At 37.8% G+C, this 6,164-nt stretch overlaps 1 pseudogene; it reads right to left on the reverse strand.

Moving 5' to 3' along the window:
- Positions 1-286: 286 nt before the first annotated feature.
- LOC145565923 (small nucleolar RNA R71) lies at positions 287-384 on the reverse strand (annotated as a pseudogene).
- Positions 385-6,164: the final 5,780 nt, after the last annotated feature.

Consider the following 6,164-nt stretch of genomic DNA (forward strand, 5'->3'; position numbering starts at 1 on the left):
TAAGACTGGCGATGATCACTTTGATATAGAGGCGTCAATATAGTGGTGCGTATCATGAGAGTCCCCTCAACCATCTCAAGGAATTTTAGAAGTATTAGAACACTATCAAGGTCAATGGGGTTTCTCAAGAGTTTATTTGACTTAAAATTTTCCCTTTCTCTCTTATTGGACGTGCCTTAGAGTGGTTGGACAAAGAGGTGAAGCCAAACTCGTTGAGAACATGGGATGAAGTGACTAAGGAGTTTCTATCTCATTCTATCCACAAAAGAAGACGACCGAAGCAAGAGCTCTCATTCAAAGCTTCAAGCAAAAGCCAAATGAAAGTCTTTATGAGGCATGGGAAAGGTATAGGGAGTACCAAAGAGAGTGTCCACACCATGGGATTCCTACCTATCAAATCATCCAAATCTTCTATGGAGGTTTAAGCCCCCAAGGAATGTGTTTCTTGGATGCCCGTGCCGGAGGCCCTAACATGAACAAAACGGAGGATGAAGTGGTGGACTTAATTGAAGATGTGATAAGGTACCACATGGATTGGAAAGAAGGTGAGAGAGAGTCGACAAGCAAAAGCGGTTCAACAGTTTATTCAATCGACCATCTCAATGCCATCAATAATTTGTCCTCACAAATCTCAAACTTGGGAAAGGAGATGACTTCAAATAAGGCAAATCTTGAGAGTTCTTCTTCACAAGCACCAATTCTTCCCTCCCATAATAAGGGGAGAGGTACATCTTCTTACTCTACTATTCCTTCAACTTCGAATAATATGCCAAATGGATGTGTGTTTTGTGATGTATGTGGGTCATATGACCATGATGCTTCTAATTGTCCACATTCATTTGAGAATTGTTATGATGTTGATAATAATGATTGTGAGCAAGTGAATTTTGTTTCAAATAACAACAACGGACAACGATTCGATGGACCAAGGAACATTGGGAATAGAAATGCTCACCAACAAGGGAACTTTGATAATTATAACAATAGTTGTTATAAAAACCAAGGAAATCAAAATTTCCGAGGGAACTATAATAATCAAGGCTATAATAATTAAACCCAAGGTCAAGGGTATGGCAACCAAAGCCAAGGTCAAGGCTACGATAACCAATACCAAAATAATGGCAAAAATCAAAATCGGGGTAATTAGAGCAACCAAAACCGGGGAATAATTGAAAACAACAATCAAAAGGGACTCCTACCCGGATTTGCTCCAAGAACTCAAGGGAATGGTGAGAATTCCTATGCTCAACCTTCATCTTCTGGAACTACCTTGGAAGAAATCATGGAGAACCAAACTAAAATTTTGAACACTTACATGTCGGTAAGTGATAAAAAGTTCAATGAGATGATGACAAACAACAAGATGCTTGAAACTCAAATTACTCAATTGGCTAACACCTTGAAAGAGAGTGTGAATGCTAGCCCTTCTTCTTTACCCTCACAAGGAGTTGAACCTAAGAAACCCGTGTATTCAATCACCACAAGGAGTGGGAAAGTGCTTGAAAAAAGAGTTTCTAGGAAGAATGAGGAAGTTGATAAGGTGAGTGATTCAAGTGAGGAAAAAGAGATTGATGTGTCAAAGAAGGTGAGTAAAGAAGCCTAAGAAGAAGAAAAGTGTGATGAAAAAGTGCAAGAGGAGGTAATCAAGCCTAAACTTCCATATCCCCTAAAGTTTTTGAGAAACAAAATTGATGAACAATTTGGGAGATTTCTTGACATGCTTAGGGAAGTTCATCTTTCAATCCCTTTCACCGAAGCCATGACCCAAATGCCAAGATATTCTATGTTCCTTAAAGAAATCTTGAGTGGCAAGAGAGATTGAAATGATATTGATTCAGTAAAGGTTGGGGAATGTTGTAGCGCTTTGATTCACAATGATTTACCCAAGAAAATGAAAGATCCGGGTAATTTCTCTATCCCTTGCAAAATCAATGGAAAATTATTAAAAAATTCTCTTTGTGATCTCGGTGCTAGTGTGAGCATTATGCCTTATTCGGTCTTAAGAAGATTGAGCTAGGTGAGATTTTTCCAACCAACATGACTTTGCAATTGGCCGATCGATCTATTAAGTTTCCAAAGGGAAGAGTTGAGGATGTTCCCCTTAAGATAGGAGAGTTCACAATTCCGGCTGATTTTATTGTGCTTGAGATAGCAGTATATGATAAAATACCTATCATTTTAGGGAGACCTTTCTTAGCAGTATATCTTTCTTAGTTTTCTTTTAATTGTTTTTCTTTCTTTCACTTATTTTGTATTTGGATTAATAGGTTGAATTTATGGGAATTGGACCCCCCACGAACGAGCATGAGCACAATGGGAAGGTGTTTCGTGGTAATTGGTGAGAGTATGCTCGATATTATTCAATTTCGAGTTGAATAGGTAAGGTAATTAAGGAGGTAAGATTGGAAAAGTTGTGTGTAAATGTGAAGCAAATTTGTACTTGGTGGATTCATTATAGTGGTCTCATTAATTTGGGATGTTGAACCCACTGTAAAGGGGTTTAGAAAATGATGTGTTTAGTGGGTTCAATAATCTCGTGATGATTAAGATCATTAAGCCCATAGATGAACGCACCAAGATCAAGAAGCAAGCAAGAAGAAGAGCAGCAAGGGCGCGGGCGCGAGGGCGTGCATGCCGCGTACGTGAGCGCGCACCCCTGCTGCGCGGCCGCGCATGAGCTAGCCGCACTACTTCTTCTTTCTTTCTCCTTTCTTTGCCTCATTTCATTCTTTAAACCCACACTCGTTTGCACCTCTCTCTCCCTCCCAAGAACAAAACCCTAACCCCTATTCTACAAAAATCATCCTTTAAATCATCAAAACAACTAACAAAATCAACAATTTCCTACTCAAATTTTATCATTTTCATTCTTCCTCCATTTCTTCTTCTCTAATTAAATTCTCGTTGTGGTGGATTTAGTGCTTAAATCTTGATCAATATTGCTTCTTGTATGGTATAATCATCTTCTTTACCTCTATTTTACATTATTATATCAATTTGTAGCAAGAATTGATTAATTTGGTGATTGTGAATAGTAGTAGTATCATTTTGGTTGAATATGTTGATTGATTGAGTAATTTGGTTGATTATATGTGTTGTTGTTGATTAAATTTTTCTTACATTGTATTGTTGTTGATTGTGTAGCTTAATTGTGAAATTTGGTTGCAATTTGTGGAAGGTTGATTTTGGTAGTGTTGGTAGTAAGTGGTGATTGGAGTATTGGTTGGTTGAACGAAATATTGTGGTAGTGTGTGGTTGCATTGTGATTGTGGTGATTTGTGGAGTTGTGATTGTGTTTTGGTTGTGAATTTGGTGAAGCAAAAAATGTCTCAGATCATGAAAGCCTTCACTTCCAAAAAGAGAAAGACAAACATAACCATTGTAGAACCTTCTCTATCAAACACACCTTCTTACCAAACACAAAATGAAGACCCTCTTCCTCCACCCAAAACACGATTCCACAATCCAAACCATAAACCACTTTGCAATGAATTCAAGAAAAGAACCATAAAGCCCTCACGGCATTATCATCAATCAAGCATGATCAAATTTGGTATTCATGAGGACTTATGGGTCTTATTCGACAACCTTAGGTTGGGTAGCTTTGTCAACAAGCGCTACCGAACCTGCCTTGAGCCAACAAGGGAGTTTTTGGCTTCTTTGACTACTACTCCAGTTGGTACCAAGGACTTCCAAATCACCTTCCATCTTTTCAATGTGGAGCATGTCATGTCTTTGGTTGAATTTAATGCGGCCCTTGACTTCAATCCGGGGGCGGATATCCTCTTCTTCGAGCATGATTTTTTTGATGGGTACTCCCAAAATGCTTGGAGGCATAATATCTCGGGGAAGAATGAGTTCTCCACCCACTATTCTCTTGCAAGCGACATTTTCCAACCATGTCTCCGAGTGCTTCATCGGTTGTTGGGATACTCGGTGTTCCCTATGCAAGATTTGGGTAAGATGTCACAAGCCGAGTTGCGAGTTTTATGGATGGCAACTAGGGATGAGTTACGTGGGAGGTAGAGCTTTGGGAACATATTCTTGAGGAATTGTATGGATATGAAGGGCAATAGGTCGAGAGACATCCCATGTGGTGGCATGGTGTCTAAGTTGGCTACCAATCTTGGCTATGGGAGATATCTCCTCTCTTCTACTCTGGTGGGGGGCGCCTACATCCTTTAGCTCGACAGTGCTCAGCTCAAGCAAGTGCAATTCATAGGTAAGAGCAATGACAACGAAGTGTTTGATTGGCTAGTAAGGAATGTGCATCATTGTTATCTTCTAAACCCCTCCTTAACCTCCTTCCACCGGCATGCCCTGAATGTATGGTTTGTTCCCATTAGCAACCGCATCCTTGATAACTTAATTTTCTCCATAATTTGATCAATTTATATATCTATTAATTGCACACGACGAAGACATAAATCCTTCAATCTCCCACTTGTCTGAGACAAGTGTGCAATATTCAAATTCCTTAAGTCAATATGTGTCGATTTGATAATATGATAGCATCACATGTCGAGATCATATTAATCTACAAATCATTTCTTGAAATCTGAGTTAGAATTACAAAACCAAATGATTACTGAGTAATGTATTTGAACACGGCCACGTATTTTCTGAATTCTCCCTCTTCAAGAGGCCATGACACATTCCCTAATTTGATAGGTAGACTCAATCCAATCTTGTGGCAACGAGGCTCCCACTCAACTTTTTAAATAACCGGGAAACACACTCTATAATATCTAGTTACGGGCAGACGTTTGAGTGTACCACAGTTAAATCAATCATTGAATGAAATTAATGTTCCACTCATGTCAAAGGAATCCACTAATATATGCGGAAGCTCTATAATTGAAATTCAAAGTAGGTTAATAGTTCGATCATGCATCATTTATGCATATCTAAGTGATTGACCGAGCATCTCTATGCCCCTATAGCCATGAAACTGCGCTATCCAATCAATCTTACATGCTAGTCCATTTATCGAAATCATTTATGTCCACTTTAATGATTTCGAACTAGGAACTTAAATAATATATGAATTTTTTTCACCTGTGAGGTTTCATTCACCAGGTCATCAACCTGATGAGCCCATCAATTCATAATTATTTTGGACATTTTATTTAATTTCCAAAACCATTATTAAATAAGAGAAATGAAATTTCTATTTAAACATAATTATGCAAATTGATGCATTCCTTATGTAATATGCTTTTTCAAAACATATACACCTTGAATTACATAACTTGCTTCAATCCAAGTCTTTAATATGACTCTCATATCTTAGTCTTTGGAAGGGGTTGAGTGATTTCTCACTCATAATAAAACTTTGCAGATCACGACATTCCGCTTGTCATTGATCTCATAAATAAGGTGATATCTCATATCTATTTGTTTGGATTTGTGATGTGACCCTGACTCCTTCGTTATGGCAAAGGTGTCCTTTTAGTCACAGGACAATTTGATCCAAACTTCCTCCTTAACTATTTTTACCGTAGTTAAACACACATATTCTGATATTGGGTATGCAACAGTGCTCTGCTTTGAACTCTTCAAGCTTATTGTTCTTCTCCATTCAAACACAAAATGTATTTAGATCACCATCTAAAGCCATCTTGCCTGTTTGGAAACTTGCATCCGTATTCACTTTTGACAACTTATTTACTTTTAACATCATTAGCTAGAAAAATTCCTTTAGTCCTTCTCAAGTACTTAAGGATTTGCTCTTTGCAACTTTCAGTATGCTTATTTTGAATTTACTTGAAACCTGCTACATATGCACAAGTCATATGTAACATCTTGCTTCGTACATATCATGGTACATATAATGGACCCTTTTGCAAAAGCATAAGGCACATTATCCATAAAACTCAACTCTACTAGATTTTGAAGGGCATCGAGTTTTACTGAGCGTATTACCATGAAACATGGGAAGACATCCTCTCTTAGAATCTTGCTTCATGAACTTTTCAAGAACCTTATCAACATATGTCTCTCGATTCATTCCAATCATTCTTCAAGATTTACTTCATGAATCTTGCTTCCCTATATGTACACAACATCTCCTAAGTCTATCATATATAAACAACTCTTTAACCATAACTCGACTTATTCAAGCATTGATATGTCATTTCATATGAATTGTATGTCATCTACAT

The sequence above is a fragment of the Chenopodium album genome, chromosome 10 (assembly GCF_948465745.1).
Source record: "Chenopodium album chromosome 10, dcCheAlbu1.1, whole genome shotgun sequence".
Classification (NCBI taxonomy): Eukaryota; Viridiplantae; Streptophyta; class Magnoliopsida; order Caryophyllales; family Amaranthaceae; genus Chenopodium; species Chenopodium album.